Source organism: Schistocerca gregaria, chromosome 2 (assembly GCF_023897955.1).
Source record: "Schistocerca gregaria isolate iqSchGreg1 chromosome 2, iqSchGreg1.2, whole genome shotgun sequence".
NCBI classification, from domain to species: Eukaryota; Metazoa; Arthropoda; class Insecta; order Orthoptera; family Acrididae; genus Schistocerca; species Schistocerca gregaria.
This window is the reverse complement of record NC_064921.1, coordinates 416312532-416333624: the sequence shown is the minus strand read 5'-3', so window position 1 is coordinate 416333624 and position 21093 is coordinate 416312532. Positions and strand designations below refer to the sequence as shown.

Here is a 21093-nt window from a genome sequence, read left to right as displayed (position 1 = left end):
TCAATGTATGTATAATTATGGCTCAAGGTAAAATTTATTTTCATCTGTATATTATTTTTTGCAGTGTAATGACCAAAAGAAGATACAAAAGTTTGTCTGTCATTAAACGCGAGCAATAGACTGAATACCAGTGTACTTTTCATTCATTTTCAAACGTGTTGTTGATTCGACTCATTCTTAATAATTCGGTTTATGTAGAATCTGTGACTTTATATTCCTTGCTCAGATAAAAACGCAGTTTATTTAAAATGTGTTGCCAGCAACAAAGTTTGTTTGTATCAAATTTATATAACCGTGATAATGAATCTACATCTTTAGAATACATTCATGCAATGTAATCTTTAATTACATATTGTCAAGACACCGTTGTTCCATTACGAAGCCTGGGTAAGTACGGCAGTACTATTGTTCTTAGTAAAGTCAGATCTATGGACAATGACGGCTCCTACTTAGCGTTACCAACTCTCCTTTCTTGCGAACAAATATAGAAGTTTAGCCTGAATTATGGCTGATTGCGATGTTGGGTGCTGGGTAAACACGCCGGTAATTTAATCACTCGTATTAATATTACGAATTACGTCACACTTTCTGCTAAATTACTCTGTGAAATGTATTGATAACTAGAAAGCACAGCTGCAGCTTTACCTGTCGCTTAAACTTATCTAAAGTACAGGAATAAAGTTGAAACAGCGATACTAGTCGACCTTTTTGACCACCATGGCCATTGGCATGGTGAACATGCGACAAGGAGTAACTCTCGTTTCATAAAATTACCCGATGACGTCATGCACAATATTGACGACTGCATGATCGGCTATCGACTTTTGTTAGCCATCGATACGGGCCTCACACAACATTGTATGCCCACGTACCGTACATTTATAAAACCACATCGTTCTTGGAATGATTCACTGTAATTATTGCTGTAACAGAATGTGACGTATTGATTTATCGACGGCTAATCCTCCATATAAGAGAGCTCTCTTATGAGTGAGTTATTATCGTCAATAATTGACAAATTAAGAATGAAACACACTTGTTTTATAATTTCCGATATGCCGTTTCAACGTAAAGGAGCATTGAAAATTTATCACACACACACACATCACCATTATCATTAAATGTCACTTAATAACGAATCAACGATACAAGCCTTCATGATAGGATATGATAACCAAGATTGGAGTTAAACGTCGCATGACTTAGTGTTAGCGTAATGAATAACGTCGTGGTTTCTCCAGTCGAAAGTCTCGTCCCGTAACATGGGATTTTTTTCATGTCAGCGTTGTTAACACGCTCTGTTGCTTTCTTACGAATGTAATACAAGTATGTTCTGCAATATTGGATGTTATGTATATTTAGTCTGATCTGAGAATAAAGTATGAAATAAACATTTAGCGATTTCCGAGTATGTGGTTGGGCAGGAACCTAAGAGGACAGTTTAAATTGCTCCGACTAAAGCGAGCAACAATAAAATTTATAGTCTTCCTTCTCACAAATATTTTGCTCTTTATTTCCGAAAATGCGTCTTCTTCCGAGTGTGTGGTCAGGCAGGAACCATAGAGGAGAGCTTATGAGTAAATTGCTGCTAGTGAATCAAAAACCAATAAATGTTGTCACGTTTGCAGGAATTATTGTGTATAGACCATAGATAACACAGACTGCGCATGACGTCATTTTACTGAAACCCTAAGTCATGTGACTTGTGGTACGTAACCGCACATGTCATTAGTGCATTAGTGCATTTTTGTGAACAGTTTATGACATTTTTGTTACAGATCCAATTCTGTATTTTTTATTAGATGCAGAAATAAAGACCTTCACATACGGTCAGATTGGATAGTTGTTTTGTATCCTACAGATTAGGTAAAGTGACGAAAATCTCAGTTGTGTAAGAGAATTGCTTTAATAAGTTGATAGTATGGATGTTGGTACTTGGATGCAAACTTCGTGAATGACTAAGATTTTGAGACGACATATAGTTCATATCTAGCTCACAACACCAGTATTATCAATGTTTTGTAATACATTACGCTTCCCATCTTGATATCGTTTCGTTATCTGTACTGGACTAAACAAAAGTCAGAAAACATACGTGCTTTTTTATGTAAATACCTGACATTATGCACATAAATGAATTTCCTTTCTTACAAAAGCTTACTAACGCATTTCGCACATATTCATGAGGAATTGTTAGAAAATTAATGCTGCGTTCAAAACTGTTTTTTTTTTTTTGTCTTCCATTTCTGTGGAAGAGGCGAACTACAAGAGTTCACAGTGCAAAAAATAAATAAACAAATAAAATGAAGAAGAGTCATTCTGTCGCTTGTTAGAAGAACTGTCATTACGTTTCAACTTCACTACATGTAAAAAAGACAACCATTGCTTTATTATCAGAAATTTCGGTGAAACTAGGTTAACCACACTTCTAAATGTGTAAGAATAGTACTACAGTTCGTTGAATTGACAAAATCAGTGCTTGATTTAAGCTATAAATGAGAGAAACTGTAACTATCAGATTCATTCACATAGCGCGTAATGACACGAACTAGGCGTTCTGCCCCGAGTCACGTGACTTACATGTTGGTTTCAAGAGTTAACATGGCACAGATAGGAACATGCGCGCTCTATGTTATACATGGTCTTTGTTATTGAGACGAGCATACCCCGTGCATCAGGCAATATAAACAACACGGTGATTGTAAATTCATACACTTGACGATATTTTGAAACTTAAATAAAACAATCACAGTTTTGTTTAAGTGGCTTTACTGCGTTCGGAAAAGAAGTATTTAGAGTTAAAACTACGACCTTTAATCAAAAACTATTATCAGAGACATTTTCGGAAAGAATGCGAAACGCGTACCGATATCGTAAAATAAAAAGCGTTAGAACTGTAACAGATAACGCGACACAGCTTGTAAAATTCCTTTTTTAACTGCTATATTCCTAACAATAATGAATTTCAACTGCTGTAGGTAAGATACCAAGTTTATTTGCGAGTTTAATTTACTTACAACTAGAGCTGTAACGTCATAATCAAAAGTACTCACCTTCATATCTTCTGTCGTGAAATAATTCTGATGTTCTTATCTGCTCGATGTGTTTTTCTAATTTTGACTACAACGTTATGTAATTTGCATTATTTAATTGGAAAATTCTTCAATAAAATATGAAAAAACGTAACGTCCCACACTATAGTAAAAGTTAATAAATTTACATTCCTTTTAATCTAAACTTACCTAGTAAGTATTTTTTAACAATAAATTTTACAAAATATTATTTTAATCATGTGCTGTGGCTGTGGTCTTTAGTCTGAAGACTAGTGTGATGCAGGTCTCATTGATAAGCTATCGTATGCAAGCCTTCCATCTCCGAATAATTACTGTATCCTACATCCTTTTGCACCTGCTTACTGGGTTCATCTCTTGGTATCCCTATAAAATTTTGAGCCCCCACGCTTCCGTTATATACTAATCAGTTACCCCTTGATCCCTCAGAATGTTCTATCAACAGTCAAGTTGACCCACAAACTATTTTTTCCCAAATCAATACTCTACCTCATCATTAGTTTCAATGCACTCATTTAATTTTTAGAATTCTTCTGTAGTACCACATTTTAAAAGTTTCTGTTCTCTTCTTGTGTGAACTGCTTATCACTCACGTTTCACTTCCATACAAGGCTAGACTCCAGACAAATACATTCAAAAAAGAATGTATTTAGTGAGTAGCTCCAAAACAGAATTAATCAGAATGGTGAAAAAATATTACATAACAGATGAGAAAACAGGTTTACGTGTTAATGGAGAAATGACAGAATACCTGGTCATAAGTAATAAAATCAGAAGTGATGTGCCTTTGGCTGTGGACGGATTCACTTTCAAGTCTGTTGACCGTTTCAAGTACTGGAAATCTTTTTTACTAACAACAGAACGAATTTAAAAATTTACGCCCATCTAACAACAAAGAACGAAACACTTTTTAACTTTCATTAAAATTCAAAGTTAATATTACTTCTAGTTGACTGCAAAATCCGCTTGTATCAGTCCACTGTTATCCCGGTAACATTATACGGATGTGAAGCGATAATATTTAGCACGAAAGATGCAGAATAACTTTTAGTATTCGAAATAAAGATACTATGGAAAATTTTTGGACCTTTATATCATGTTAGTAACATGGAATGGGAATAAGAAAAAACGAAAAATTAAGAAAACTGTACGGACTCCATATGATTGCCAATGTGTTAAAGAAGAGAAGGTTGAACTGGCCACGCTATATAGCAAGAATGGTGGAGAATGGACTACCAAGAATAACATTCCACAAAACAATAGATGAGACGAGAGGAAGACGAAGACTTAGAATTAGGTGGCGAGATAACATCTGGGAAGACACAGTTAATATCAACATCAGTACCAAGTGGCAAACAGTGCACTCCACACAAAGAAATTTTACTGGCTCCTACACTGCGCGTGTGGTCGATAAGGTCCTTGTCACATGTAAAGTAAAGTACAAAGTAAATTAATACAATATGTTAACAAATTTCTCTTTTTCAGAAACGCTTTTTTTTTGCTATTGCCGGTGTGCATTTCATAAAGTCGCTACTTCGGCCATTATCATTTTACGGCCCAAATAGCAAAATTCATCTACTACTTTTGTGATTCGTTTTATAATCCAATACCCTCAGCATCGCCCGCTTTATTACGACTACATACCATTACCTCTGTTTTGTTTTTATTGATGTTCATCTTATATCTTCCTTGTAAGACACTGTCCATTCCCTTCATCGAGAAACCTCAACGTCTTCGTTTCTGCTCTCTGAATTTCACTTCCTGCTCAAAATTTTTCTTTGGTTTCCTTTACTGCTTTCTCAATGTACAGACTGAATAACTTCGGGCAAATGCTACAGCCCTGTCTTCTTCTCAACCATTGCTTGCCTTTCATGCCCCTCGACTCATAACTGCCGTCTAGTTTGCGCACAAGATCTAAATAGCCTTCTGCTTCCTGTATTTTACTCGTGCTACCTTCACAATGTCGAAGAGTGTACGCCCGTCAACATTGTCAAAAGCTTTCTCCAAGTCTATAGTGCTATAAACATGGGTCTGTCTTTTGTTAACCTATCTTCTAATAGAAGTCGTTGGGCCAGTATCGCCCTGCGTGTTCCTACATTTCTCCAGAATACAAACTCCTCTTCCCCGAGGTCAGCATCATCCAGTTTATGCAATCTTTTGTAAATAAATTGTGGTAATATTTTGCAACCATTACGTACTATACTTATATTTCGGCAATATTCTGACGTGTCAGTACCTGCTTTCTTTGGAATTGGGATTATAAAAATCTTCTTGAAGTCTCCGAGTCGTACATCTTGCAGATCAAGTGCTATTGTTCTATCATGTCTGGTAATTCTGAAGGAATGTCGTCTGTTCCAAGGGCCTTCTGAGCACTCAACTGTTTCATTGGCCTCTCAAATTCTCTTCACAATCTCATATCTCCCATCTCATCTTCATTGACTTCCTTTGCCCTTTCTATCATACTGGCTTGAAGTTCATTTCCCTTGTATAGACCCTCTATATATTCCTTCCTCTTTTTAGCTTACTCTTCTTTGCTTAGTACTGGTTTCCCATCTGAGGACTTTTCTCTAAAGGGTTCTTTAATTTTAAACATAACTTAAAAATAATTTTAAACATAGTGAAATTATAATTTCCCTTCCCTTCAGTTGTAATGTTTTCTCACGACAATTTATACTTTTTTACATAAATCACCTTGTTTTAGTTTCTAAAGAAAATAATAAATTTGAAATTTATTCACACTACAAGCAACAATTTTATAAAGACTTGTCGTACATTAAATCAGAGCAAATTATATCTACATCAATCATTAAGAATAATTACTGTAAATTGAAATGCAACACAGAACAACATATATTCTGCACACAGTGTAATTAAACTGGATCAGGTGGTATACTAAACCGATGTATCATATAGCACTAATCGTTTGTCTCAATTTGTTACGTTAAAAGCTGTAGTGAATACCATCATACAGTAAGAGTAGTAAAAAGAATAATTATCGTAAAGAAAAAAGCCAGATAAGTCGACTAAATATTATAATTCCTACTGAAACAGAAGAGGGAATATTTTGTTCGTATACAGCAGAGTTTTAAAAAATGTGTCTCCAAGAAACAAGAAAATACGACAACGAATAGATTTATAAAGAAATGTAATTCAAAATCTTCACAGAGAAGCAACGCCACAGGACCCATTACCAACACATCAATGGCCGAAACAGACGGCTTGTATCGAAAATACCTCTTGCCTTGAGAAGGCATTGTTTCCTATAATCTTTCACGTAACTTCTCTCATTGCGTCGATCAAAAAAATCATGAATATTATAACAGAAAGAACGCGATACATCGTTGTAAGGGGTATTATAGCATCATGGAATGCAATGCTTTCTGTTTGCGCTGTTTGCAGACTGAAGGATTCCGAAGGACAAAAACAAGAGCAACATAAACAGTTCACTTTAAGCCACTGTTACGTAGTGTGACAGTAATGTTTGAACGGAGACCACTGTTCTGGATGGGACACATCCATAAAGTGCACGCTGTCGTCTCATAGGGACACGCAGTGAGACCGGTGCGCTGGCTCGTGCTTCTGTTCAAGGACTCCCATAACCGTGACGAGAAGAGCCCTCGCATAAAATTTGGGGTTTACAGAGAACCGCTAGAGTGAGCTTAGTATGGGGCCACTGCTTGACTTCTTGGGTCAAGAGGACTTTGCGGTACTAGCTGTCGTCTTCGGGCAGTGACGTAATGGTCATGGATGCTGTCACGTCATTTCCTGGTGTATCTAAATCTAATTTATATTTCACATTAGTGGTTGTCATATTTTCTTTGATTTCAAGAGAAACTATTTTTCTAATGTCGTGAATGAGAACCAAAACAGTGTGTCAATCAGTTTCTCCGGTTCATCGATTTATCTGTCCTTTTTCTGTTTCTTTATACGCTACCTTTCAGACAAATGTTTCTCTTGATAACGTGTTGATAAATTTGGAAAGCCGTGTGCAGTCCTCAGGCACACGAATTATCAGTTTACTTATAATAATTGTGATTTATTTGACAAACTGCAGATAACTTTTATTTACTACTCAGTTAGCTCATGAAATTGTAACACGTAACAATGATACATCAACAACAGAATAAAAGATAATAGCTCAGAGTTGCCATCAAAAAGGAAAAGAAACATGTTAAAAAATGTAGCTCCGTTGAGAGATTTGAACTGCAACCGTCAACATTCCTCCTCAGTTCAAACAATTCTCAACCCACCTCGACAGCATTTCAGTGATCTCGCAACCTTTCAAAATACACACTCTGTAATTTCTTAGTCAATAAGTCAGCCAGTTGTTCTTTCATATTTATATAACATACATCAGTAACACCTTTGCTCACACAGTCTCTGACAAAATAGTATTTAGTATCTACACTCCTGGAAATTGAAATAAAAACAACGTGAATTCATTGTCCCAGGAAGGGGAAACTTTATTGACACATTCCTGGGATCAGATACATCACATGATCACACTGACACAGAACCACAGGCACATAGACACAGGCAACAGAGCATACACAATGTCGGCACTAGTACAGTGTATATCCACCTTTCGCAGCAATGCAGGCTGCTATTCTCCCATGGAGACGATCGTAGAGATGCTGGATGTAGTCCTGTGGAACGGCTTGCCATACCATTTCCACCTGGCGCCTCAGTTGGACCAGCGTTCGTGCTGGACGTGCAGACCGAGTGAGACGACGCTTCAGCCAGTCCCAAACATGCTCAATGGGGAACAGATCCGGAGATCTTGCTGGCCAGGGTAGTTGACTTACACCTTCTAGAGCACGTTGGGTGGCACGGGATACATGCGGACGCGCATTGTCCTGTTGGAACAGCAAGTTCCCTTGCCGGTCTAGGAATGGTAGAACGATGGGTTCGATGACGGTTTGGATGTACCGTGCACTATTCAGTGTCCCCTCGACGATCACCAGAAGTATACGGCCAGTGTAGGAGATCGCTCCCCACACCATGATGCCGGGTGTTGGCCCTGTGTGCCTCGTTCGTATGCAGTCCTGATTGTGGCGCTCACCTGCACGGCGCCAAACACGCATACGACCATCATTGGCACCAAGGCAGAAGCGACTCTCATCGCTGAAGACGACACGTCTTCATTCGTCCCTCCATTCACGCCTGTCGCGACACCACTGGAGGCGGGCTGCACGATGTTGGGGCGTGAGCGGAAGACGGCGTAACGGTGTGCGGGACCGTAGCCCAGCTTCATGGAGATGGTTGCGAATGGTCCTCGCCGATACCCCAGGAGCAACAGTGTCCCTAATTTGCTGGGAAGTGGCGGTGCGGTCCCCTACGGCACTGCGTAGGATCCTACGGTCTTGGCGTGCATCCGTACGTCGCTGCGGTCCGGTCCCAGGTCGACGGGCACGTGCACCTTCCGCCGACCACTGGCGACAACATCGATGTACTGTGGAGACCTCACGCCCCACGTGTTGAGCAATTCGGCGGTACGTCCACCCGGCCTCCCGCATGCCCACTATACGCCCTCGCTCAAAGTCCGTCAACTGCACATACGGGGCACGTCCACGCTGTCGCGGCATGCTACCAGTGTTAAAGACTGCGATGGAGCTCCGTATGCCACGGCAAACGGGCTGACACTGACGGCGGCGGTGATCATTCCTTGTACAGCCCTCTCGCAGTGTCCGGAGCAAGTATGGTGGGTCTGACACACCGGTGTCAATGTGTTCCTTTTTCCATTTCCAGGAGTGTATGTGTTTCATTCTTCCATGCTCCCATCTTTCAAGCAAATGATTACAAGACAGGTTATTTTCAAGAATCCTTACTGGGTAGTTGACATTGAGACCCACTTCAGTCAACGGAGATCCGAATTGTGAAATGATTTGAGTGAAGGTCAAGGTTAAAGCACGCTCAGACATGGTAATTGGATGTCTCTATAGGCCGCCGGGCTCAGCAGCTGTTGTGGCTCAGCACCTGAAGAATAATTTGGAAAATATTTCGAGTAGATTTCCCCACCATGTTATAGTTATGGGTGGTGATTTTAATTTGCCTGATATAGACTGGGAGACTCAAACGTTCATAACGGGTGGCAGGAAAAAGAATCCAGTGAAATTTTTTTAAGTGCTTTATCTGAAATCTACCTTGAGCAGTTAAACAGAGAACCGACTCGTGGCGATAACATATTAGACCTTCTGGTGACAAACAGACCCGAACTATTTGAATCAGTTAACGCAGAACAGGGAATCAGCGATCATAAAGCGGTTACTGTATCGATGATTTCAGTCGTAAATAGAAATATCAAAAAAGGTAGGAAGATTTTTCTATTTAGCAAAAGTGACAAAAAGCAGATTTCAGAGAACTTGATGGCTCAACACAAAAGCTTTGTCTCAAGTACAGATAGTGTTGAGGATCAGTGGACAAAGTTCAAAACCATCGTACAATGTGCGTTAGATGAGTATGTGCCAAGCAAGATCGTAAGAGATGGAAAAGAGTCACCGAGTTAGAAAACTGCTGCTGAAGCAAAGGAAACTTCACAGCAAACATAAACATAGCCAAAGCCTTGCAGACAAACAAAAATTACGCGAGAGGCGTTTAATGAATTCGAAAGTAAAGTTCTATGTAGTGACTTAGCAGAAAATCCTAAGAAATTTTGGTCCTATGTCAAAGCGGTAGGTGGATCAAAACAAAATGTCCAGACACTCTGTGACGAAAATGGTACTGAAACAGAGGATTACAGACTAAAGGCCGAAATACTAAATGTCTTCTTCCAAAGCTGTTTCACAGAGGAAGACTGTACTGTAGTTCATTCTCTATATTGTCGCACAGATGACAAAATGGTAGATATCGAAATAGACGACAGAGGGATAGAGAAACAATTAAAATCGCTCAAAAGAGGGAAGGCCGCTGGACCTGATGGGATACCAGTTCGATTTTACACAGAGTACGCGAAGGAACTTGCCCCCCCCCCCCCCCCTTCTTGCAGCGGTGTACCATAGGTCTCTAGAAGAGCGAAGCGTTCCAAAGGATTGGAAAAGGGCACAGGCCATCCCCGTTTTCAAGAAGGGACGTCGAACAGATGTGCAGAACTATAGACCTATATCTCTAACGACGTCGATCAGTTGTAGAATTTTGGAACACGTATTATGTTGGAGTATAATGACTTTTCTGGAGACTGGAAATCTACTCTGTTCGAATCAGCATGGGTTTCGAAAAAGACGATTGTGTGAAACCCAGCTCGCGCTATTCGTCCACGAGACTCAGAGGGCCATAGACACGGGTTCACAGGTAGATGCCGTGTTTCTTGACTTCCGCAAGGCGTTTGACACGGTTCCCCACAGTCGTTTAATGAACAAAGTAAGAGCATATGGACTATCAGACCAATTGTGAGATTGGATTGAGGAGTTCCTAGATAACAGAACGCAGCATGTCATTCTCAATGGAGAGAAGTCTTCCGAAGTAAGAGTGATTTCAGGTATGCCGCAAGGGAGTGTCATAGGACCGTTGCTATTCACAATATACATAAATGACCTGGTGGATGACATCGGAAGCTCACTGAGGCTTTTTGCACATGATGCTGTGGTGTATCGAGAGGTTGATACAATGGAAAATTGTACTGAAATGCAGGAGGATCTGCAGCGTATTGACGCATGGTGCAGGGAATGGCAATTGAAACTCAATGTAGACAAGTGTAATGTGCTGCGAATACATAGAAAGATAGATCCCTTATCATTTAGCTACAAAATAGCAGGTCAGCAACTGGAAGCACTTAATTCCATAAATTATCTGGGAGTACGCATTAGGTGTGATTTAAAATAGAATGATCGTATAAAGTTGATCGTCGGTAAAGCAGATGCCAGACTGAGATTCATTCGAAGAATCCTAAGGAAATGCAATCCGAAAACAAAGGAAGTAGGTTACAGTCCGCTTGTTCGCCCACTGCTTGAATACTGCTCAACAGTGTGGAATCCGTACCAGATAGGGTTGATAGAAGATATAGAGAAGATCCAACGGAGAGCAGCGCGCTTCGTTACAGGATCATTTAGTAATCGCGAAAGCGTTACGGAGATGATAGATAAACTCCAGTGGAAGACTCTGCAGGAGAGACGCTCAGTAGCTCGGTGAAGTTTCGAGAACATACTTTCACCGAGGAGTCACGCAGTATATTGCTCCCTCCTACGTATATCTCGCGAAGAGACCATGAGGATAAAATCAGAGAGATTAGAGCCCACACAGAAGCATACCGACAATCCTTCTTTCCACGAACAATACGAGGCTGGAATAGAAGGGAGAACCGATAGAGGTACTCAGGGTACCCTCCGCCACACACCGTCAGGTGGTTTGCGGAGTATGGATGTAGATGTAGATGAACAGTCGTATTAGTCACAGCAGTTCAGTACATACTCTGCTTCAGTTGAAGATAAGGAGACTCAGCTTTCACGGTTTTTTTTTCTTCCGACAAACAGTATTTCTATGCAATTGCATAAGAAATCCTGATGTAGACTTCCTGTCTTGTACACTGCCAAAATCTGCATCTGCGTAACAGAGAACCAACTCAGCTCCTCCTATTTCATAGTCCAAACCAAAATTCAACGTCCTTTTACCGTATCTTAGTACTCTTTAAAGTCCCCTCCATTGGCTCTCCGTTGGATTATTTTGGTACCTATTGAAATAATTTGCTGCTACGCTCAAGTCCGGTACCCTAAGCGTAGCACAAATCAAACTGACTACAAGCCTCGCCTTATATCTTATCTCCATCTTGGTTTCGTTAAACTTTGAACATCCATTTGCTGTCAATTGGTTTCTTGTCAGAACAGTACTCAGTCAACACCCATATCTTATTAAATTCCAATGACCTTGTTTCTTCGTTGATTGCTTCCCTCCATTCAAGTTTATCGTATCTGCCTTGTATATCTTCATAGTTCCAGAGAAATCATCAATTAGTGATTCGCCATGCAAGGCCAGTATTGCATAATCGTCATTCGTGCAGGAGAAGTGTTCGTATCTTTTCAGTCGTCTTGACCACTTCTCTTCTAATCTTCCGTCCTCTTCTATCTTATTTTCATCTGCATTGTACTCTTCGGTCCTATTTTCGTCTGTCTTGCATTCTGCTGACCTGTTTATGTCTCCTCCTGAGACCAATGTTCACAGGTTCTCCCATCGAAAGTGGATTCCCTTTTATCGAAAATTGCGTCCTTTCCTAAAATTCCTTTCTTCAGCTCTGGACACGAAAATCTGTATCCATTTGGACAATAGCCAATAAAAATGAATGTAAGTGAACAAGAATCAAACTTTCTAACTATTCTTTTGGAATTTTTGAAAAGGCTTTACAACCAATAACCTTCATCTTCTCCAAGCTGGATTTTCTCACATACCACGGTAATTTTCCCTCCAAGGCGATAGTTCAACTATTTTTTCTAATATAAACTGGGGCCAACACTGCTTCTGTCCAGAAACTCTTGTCAAGTTTTGACTTTATAAGCGTACAACGCGGTTTATCCAGAATAGTTGTATGTATACGTTCAGAAACTCCATTCTGCTGCAGCGTACGTCGTACTGTGAACCGAAATTGCATGCCCAAGTTTTCATAGAAAATCTTCAGCTCATTCAGTATATACTCTCGCCCATTATCAGAACGAAGACGATGTTTTATTTAATTAAAATGAGCTGTAGATATTGCTTAAAATTTTTGAAAAGCTTTGGCATTTCTGGTTTTACTTCTAGAAAGTAAAATACAAGCAAAATGAGAAAAAGCAGCAATAAATGTGAAAACATACCTTTTGTTCTCATATGAGTTTGGAGTAACTGTTCCAGTTAGATCACTATAAATAAGTTGAAGTGGTCTGGTTGTTTTTACTCTTCGTATTTTATGAGGATGTGACGTCTGTTTCCCCTCAAAGGTATGTATCACAAAAATCAAAATCTGACTTGTCAGATTTGAAGTTCGTTCTGTTAGCTTTCGTATGCAACTTATGAATATTAACGTAACTCAGATGAGCCAACCTTTCGTGCAGTAATTCAACTGTCTCTGTTGCTAAAGCTATGTATAAAATTTAGTGTTTGACTCACTCATTTGTGCAGAGACAAGAATCACACTGTTCTGTTGGAAAATACCTTTACAGTTCTCAAAAACTGTTCGCAAACGTTTTGGTTCTTGTTTACGTTCTGTCGCCGAGTTTTAGATGATATCTGAAGTTGACAATATATATGTAATCAAAATTGCAATTTTCTTGCTGTTTATACAACTTATAACTTCAGTTTCACCAACACACTTTGCATGTACAAATGTTCCAGACTTCGCAATATTGATTTTAATTGGCTCTGGAAAAGTTTTCACATTTTTCAGTGGTATATTATTACCTCTTAAGAGCTCTGTAGCTCCTGAATCCAAATTCTATTTCATTTCCGTTAACTGCAGGTAACGTAATTGTTCTCTACATCTTTAGCATCAGAGGCTGCCCCTGCTGTGTTTTGTTTTGGTTTCTGTTGCTTCATTTTTGTTTGGTTTTCGGTAATCTGACAGCTTGTGTCCTTTAAATCTACCACTACAAAAAAAAAAAAATTAAAACCATTAATACCTCTGCTACCTGATGTAATCCTGTTACCAGAATTCGATTTCTGTCCTGACTGCGACAAAGAAACCGTCGATGTGGTCTTTCTTGACAACATTTTTCCTCTTTTCTCTTCGTCCAAAAGATGGTTCTTCACGAAGTCCAGACTTAACGTACCTGGTGACTGTTTCTAGCGCTGCGGCAAGATTATCGTAACCCGGCAACATTGTCAACAATAAAAACAATGCACACAACATCGGTTTCTTCTAATCTTTCTCCCGATGATCGTAGCTCTCGAATTAATTTGTCGAATTACTGATAATGGTAAGCAAGCAAATTATTTGTTGAATCAAATGTCATCATTAGCAAAGTTTTCACAATTAATAACTGACTTCGCATTCTTCTTCGCTCGAAAACATTGCACAGCGATAACCACAGATCAAAAGAAGTAGCTTTGCCTCTTTGGCATACTCCAGATAATTATTTACAAATGCGCTGTCTGACTTGTGACTTCCATTTGTTCGCATGTTTCTTCAAAGTTGGTAATTTCGCATATTTCTTTGCGCATACTTCTGCCGTATCTTTGTCTTCATATGTGATCATTTCTGTTTATTTCATTCTAATCAGTTCCACCAAATCTATTTCATTTATCAGTACTTCATTTTGAGATTTTCGGTTATTAGAATTTGTTTCGTCGAACTGCGGATTTTATATTTCTCTGCCTCTTCAATCATCATCAGTAATGTGTAGCGAATTGCGATTCCTCTGTTATGTCTATTAGCATGCATATTACCAATGAAATCGCCCCATGTTGGGCATCAAAAATGTTGTGAATTTATAGTTCTTTATAATATCTCATAACATACCAATTACCGGGAGATCGGCCCTCTTTGGAACCCAATAATTCACATCAGTGATTAAGTGAAAACAAAAAGTAAAAGGTTATAACATTTAGGGATTGATAAACCGAATGAAACAGACTGTTTAGATGAATAAAACATGAAATGACTTCATTTATTACAGTAACTTTTACACGCAAGAAAAACGTATCTCTGGGGCGATTTGACCGGACGTGGACACGGTTCATTTATTAAGCGGAAGGACGGGGGAACAAGTCATCTCACCATTCACCGTGGCTATTCGTCATGTGGCGATGACGGCGGTAGCCGCTGTGTCAGAACGGCATGTCACCTCGTGATGATGTTTGGTTTGCGGGGCGGCCAACTGCGCAGCCATCACCACCCATACAGAGTCCCAGTTTTTTGATACATAGTCCACTGTCACGAATGATGATGACGATGATGATGAAGATGAAGTCATGAGGACAACACAAACACCCAGTTCCCGGGCAGAGAAAAATCTCCAACCCGGCCGGGAATCGAACCCAGGACCCTGTGATCCAGAGGCAGCAACACTAGCCACTAGACCACGAGCTGCGGACCGAATGTTACCCTGTAGCTGCTGCGACGAGTTGGCAGCTCTCATCAGCAACAGACGGCTTTATACTGAGGCCCAGTTACAGTCTCCATGTTGACTCTTCGACGAGTGTTGCATGGCCGAAGCTGCAATATCTCGGTGTCAGGAGGCAGCTGTGGGTGATGGATCAAAAAGCCCATATGTCCTCTTGCTTCCGCGCTATCTCCACGACCGCCTTCACTCCCGTAGCCACGTCTGAGCTCAACGACCGAAATTTTTCTACTTCCGACGTAGGCAGACAAATTTTGCATTTCTGCCCATTGACTGATCGCCATTTCATGACCACGCCTCCCAGTGCAGGGTGGAAATTCTCTGTCTCGCTTGGGCTGGTACGTGACTCAAAAATGGCGTCTTTCTCACGATTTCACTGTCAACGACGCAGTTCCCAGCGTTGGTAGCACGTAGTTTCGCTATTTTTCTGCGTTCCTAAGTTTCTGTGAAAGCAGCCAAAGAACACTTCTAAGTAACGGCTATCTCTGCGTGAGGCCTAGACATTCTCATGTTTTTGCTTCGTCTCAGAATCTGCTGGCGTTCGTGATTGATATTGAACGTCGTTACTGTCCAGAAACCATTTTTTAAAGCAGGCTGACTTCTTTCACAGTTCTTTAGTTCTACACGTCTCCCTGTGCGAATTCTTTGTGCTGGATGTACGCTCCTTCCCAATGCCTATGGGTTGCCGGAATTATCGACACGTTCTTGCTTCCTAAGGCAGATAAAAGTGGCTGCCGCAAGCCAGAAGCATTCAAACGCCTTCACATATGCATTGTTGACTCTCCGTCCTAATGGCTGCAAGGTTTCATCAATTTTCGACATGCTTCTTTTTGTCTGTCAGCCTCTTCCCAAGGTGTCCATTCTTAAGCGAAGTGAGGGCATCCTGCCGCCTTGTAGAACTGCTCCAATGTGAGTGTTTGCGGAGCTCGCCGCATGGGGCACGGTTTCTCCTGGGCTGTTGGAACTGTGAGTTGGCGAAGGTGGCCCCCGCCGGAGGTGTCACAAGTGAGATCACATCCGTTGTGATTATACGAACAAATTACGTGTCCTATAAATTAACACAGTTCTGGTGGCATAACACGATAAATTAAGAGATCTGAGGCCATTCCTCATGGATATAAATTATCAGTTTACTTGTAAAAATAGAGATTTATTTGATCAACTGCATATAACTTTTGTTTACTTCTCAATAAGCGCACGAAACTGTAACACTTAGTAACCACATATCAATAATAGAATAAAAGATCATATCACAGGGTTGCCATCACAAAAGAAACAGGAACATACTGTTAAAAAGAAGAATTCTATGAGAGATTTGAACTGCTACCCTCAACATTTGTAAGTGAGGATCGTAGCTACACTCCAGATCTTTATTTTCCCCGTGAAATACATTCTCGTGATCAAAACTTTACGTTTTATTTACTTTCGAAATTGAGGGAAAGGCTATGATGTTACAGCTATTACATTACGTCGTCTGAGGCAGCATTCACTCCGTCGCTGATGAAAGCAGTTCCCACCTCATTCGACTTGTTGACTATTGCAAGCAACAGGGGCGAATGCACAAATCATATTATACACCAGCTTAGTGGCCGTATCTGATATCGTTTACCATAGCAAGTTGGTGCGAACTGACTAAACAAAAGTATATTTTGAAGTTTAAAATTTGATATAAATTAATGGGTTTGGCTTTTACTGGTTATTATTCCACACCAAGAGATTGAAACAAACATCTTGGACTCCTTGGGGGTAACGAACACACAATACTGGGAACGCATGCAGTCTATTAGTACTCACAAGAGCAACTCACCGAAAATAACTAAATTACTACAAAAGACATGGCTGACGGCCATCAGAATCATAATATCGTACTGCAGGAAATCAAACAACTTTCGAATCACATTCAAATTTATATACCATGTGATCTACCCCTACACACATGACCAAACATCACTTACAGTCAAACAAGTTAAAATCGAACGAAAATTCTCATAAAAAGGAGTTTCATACTTTACTGAATAGCTTTTGGAAAACATTAATACACTTTAGCATACTCTGATGCCTCAAATGAACTCAGAATAGAGTCCACGTACCCATGTGGCCAGCATTGTAGTTGCAGTACGAGCCACAAAGAAAAGGCCCAGAATTTGTGAAATAAGTAAGTGAAAGTACTGCGACCATGTTCTGTTATGCTTAGCTAGTATTCAAGATGATTAACCACCCACAAAACTTAAGATTTATGATTGTGAATCTGCGCTCACAGAATTGGCGCGAACATGTGCCCATGACCACGTTACAAGGAAACTCATATAAAATTCAGCTTTATCCCACAAAACTTTACTAATAAGCCACAGCTCGACATATTCTCTCAAATGAATAGATTTTCTTCCCAGTTATTCCCGAAACAGAGTGCATAGCTAATGGCCAAAACTCGTACTCATTGGTCCCAACCACAAATTACCAATTACCTTCTACGAACAAAATTATAGTAATAAAACCGTCTTCTAAACTGACTCTGAATGGCACATTAAAAAGTTATCCATGGCACGATGATATAACTCGTTTTCATCCACCATATCAGTAAGAGGCCCACAGTAGCGTCCGCTCCTCACGCCAGCTCACCTAACAGTGTCCCTTATTCAGACTGGTCGGAGGCGAATCTCTCCTATTGACTGTAGCCACCTGACATCATCTACTATCGATTCTATCGATCTTTACCGAAGCCTACAGGCAATCTCTTTGCTTAGCTTTCCCACGCGTCATACTTGGACAAATTCCACTACATTCCATCTATTTTTGACTCGTCACTCACCTTTCTATATTCCATCACATTCAAACTTCATGCAATCACCCACCCATGGCAGGGTGTAGACAGGAATTGGAAAGTGTGACACATCACAATAAAACACAGATGGGTTCATTCTCGTATCCAAATGCCATATTTCATGAGTATTAAAATAGAAAAATTTTTGTTATGTCACTCAATCTAGTGACATGCTAACCTCACTGAAGCGAATAGCTTAAATTGAGCGTACTAACAGTACCGCGTCATATTGTCACGTTTTTGCCTCAATTATCGCAGCCTCCGAAATCTTACCACATTCATAGGAAGTGAGAAAATATTTTGGCAACCAATACTATTAATTTCATTTAATCTATGCTATTATATCCCAACCCAACAACAACATTTTAATTAGTGACATATTCAGAAGAAACAAAGCTGATTAATTCAAATTTGGCGAGTAAAACTCGTATTCCTAGGTAACCTATACCATGGTCTGAGCTGCAGGTCGGTCGGTCACCACAGATGTTTTATTTTTATTTTAGCTTTCACATTTGTTAGCTTCGCCAACTCAACCCAACTGTCACATACCAACCTAACCACAACTTTGAACTTTGTGACATGCTCGGAAGAAAACAGTTATTTGTGACAACAAAGATTAAATTTATAACCTTTGCTCTTGGCTCCCAGCCTAACTACAACCATAGAAACTACAGCGTATTCGGAAAAAGGTAGCCAAATATTTCTGATATGCAGGATTACAAATGTTGGCTACGTGAAACTGTACGCATTGGCAACCTTGAGCAACAGAGAAACACTACCCTGACTGCCACTGACTCTGTTACTTTTAGTTTGTAGTGCGGTTAAAAAATTTTATAAAATTTATTTTGGTTTTCTGTGGTGGAATTTTTCGATTGAGTCCTTGTTTTATAGGGGTGTGCATGGTATCCCTGTCTTCGTTTTAGTTATATAGATTAAGTGAAATACTTGATTCCAGTTTTGGCTTTCTGTTTTTGATTGGGTTATTTCAGAGGATTTCGTGTGTGCAATTTCTCGATTTCCTTTTTGGGGGGAGGAGAGGAGGGATGTCTGATATCGCTGTCCTCGTTTGGGCTGTATACATCCCGCGTATTCTGCGATTCTACGAGTGTTTTTTTATTCATATATTTCGGTTGTTTAACTCTCTAAGAATTCGCGTGAGTTATTTTCCGATCATGATTCTTTTGTTGGAGGGGTTTGGTACCACTACCTTCGTTTGAGCTATACAGGCCAAGCGAATTATTTGATTCAAATAATATGTTTTCTATGTACTTTGTTTCTGTTACTTCTACAGGAAGTCGTAGTCGTGTTTTTTCGATTTTTTGGTTGCTTTGGAATTATATTAACTTTGTTATTTAGTTTGTCCCCTCCCAAACCCTCTCATTCCCGTGGTTGTCCCGTCAATTTCTCTTTAGCAGCTGACTGAAATATTTCGCGTGTCGTTTACGTTTGCTTAGGACCGTAATGGTCTACCTCGTGGCCCCTATCTTGAAGAATGTAAACGGTGAGTTGTTAAATATTGTCTGTGGTTGTCTTGATAACTCGTGTAAACCATCTTCTTTACTCTAAATATGACGTCACAGGACACAGCAGACGGGTGGAGTCGGACGTTGCTCTATTCCCCTTTTTCCACGGCTAAAGGGCGCATATGGTCTCAGCTTAGCTGGTTAGGGACATCAGATAGATAGAGAGTTTTCCTACACCATTTTCGGAAGCCGCTTAGGCAGATGAGTTAGTCCGCCATCAGAAAAGCATAAAAAAGTATTCAAACAATAAAAATGTCAACCATATAAATTTTTGAGACGAAGAACTCTTCGAGTCATTTTCGAAGGACATTTTCATCCGGGAAGGAAATTCCTCGAAGGCTGTTCAGTGAAGAACGAAAAAGGTGGAAATCTGAGGGAACAAGATCAGGTGAATAGGGTGGGTGCGTAATGAGTCCGCAACAGAGTGTGGGTGGGCATTATCATGAAGTAACAGCACTACGCGCAGTCTTCATGGTCGTTATTCTCAGATTGCGTCTGCAAGATGTATCAGGCGTCGACAATAAATGTTAGTAGTTACGGTTACACTGGGAAACAATTCGTAGTACACCATATCGTCGCTGTTCCAACAGATGCATAACGTCACCTTTTGTGGATGCGCGCTAGTCTTTGTAGGGCGAGGTGACGCTTTGTTTCTGCTCAGCCACTCCTTTCTTTTCCTCACGCTAGCATAAAGACACCATTCCTCGTCACCAGTAACGATATAGGATAGGAATGGTCGGTGTTGTTCACGAGCCAGTTGCCGGTGAGCAAGAAATGATGCACATTTAGCAACCAGCTGATACTTTTGATGTTAGCTTAGAGCATGCCCGACTTTTTAACCTTCCCCATTGGATTCAAATGCTGCACGACGGTGGAACGATCACATTTCATCACATTTGCCAATACTCGTGTACACTGACGTGAAGCATTGTGGATTAAGGCGTTTAAACCATCACCGTCAAACTCCGAAGGTCTTCCTAAACGTGGAGAGACTAATGTCAGAACGATCCACCTTAAACCGAGAAAACCACTTCTTTCCGAGCGCTGTGCAATGGAATTATTCCCATACAAGGCGCAAATGTTTCTGGTTGTCTGCGCTGTAGTCACCCCTTTACTGAAATCAAATTCTCTAGCGTCCGCACCTCGTATGAGTATGTAAACGACAGTGTGTAAACTCAAATTGCAACAATGAACAAGAATAAAAAATGACAGTCGGTGAATAAACCCATAACAACCGGAATGCCAAGATAGAAAACAAAAACGCTACGAAATTATGCACTAAGCTAGTAGAACGATGTCTCTAAGTCTCTTTCTTCTATAGGTAGCAATAATTCTCAATTACAGAGGAGGAAATGGAAGAAATGCGTTTCTTGCTAACCGCACATTAAATGCGTTTTGTTTATATTCCAATGTGCTAAAAGTGACTGACTCAAAATATATTCTTTTAATCTAATCAAGGTGAGACTGTGCATATAGTCTGAGGAAACAACAATTTGTCGTCTCTGTTTATCTCGGTCACATGTTCTTCCATTACTTTAACTCTCAGTTAATGTAAGAGGGGACTCGTAAAAGTACGTTGCACGTGTTGTTTAGGACTGTGACGCAACAGAAGCGGGGCGTTGTCAGAAGAGAGCACGTTTCGGGTTTGCTGAAGACGCAGT

The 21093-nt window shown here is 40.2% G+C and overlaps 1 protein-coding gene across 1 annotated transcript in view; it reads left to right on the top strand.

The window, feature by feature from the left end:
• The first annotated feature begins 205 nt into the window (after positions 1–205).
• The window catches only part of LOC126323717 (uncharacterized), a 93751-nt gene continuing 72863 nt past the window's right edge, over positions 206–21093 (top strand). Inside the window, exon 1 of the mRNA XM_049994712.1 lies at positions 206–387. The gene's annotated coding sequence lies outside the window, so the exon portion shown is untranslated. The remainder of the gene's footprint in view (positions 388–21093) is intronic.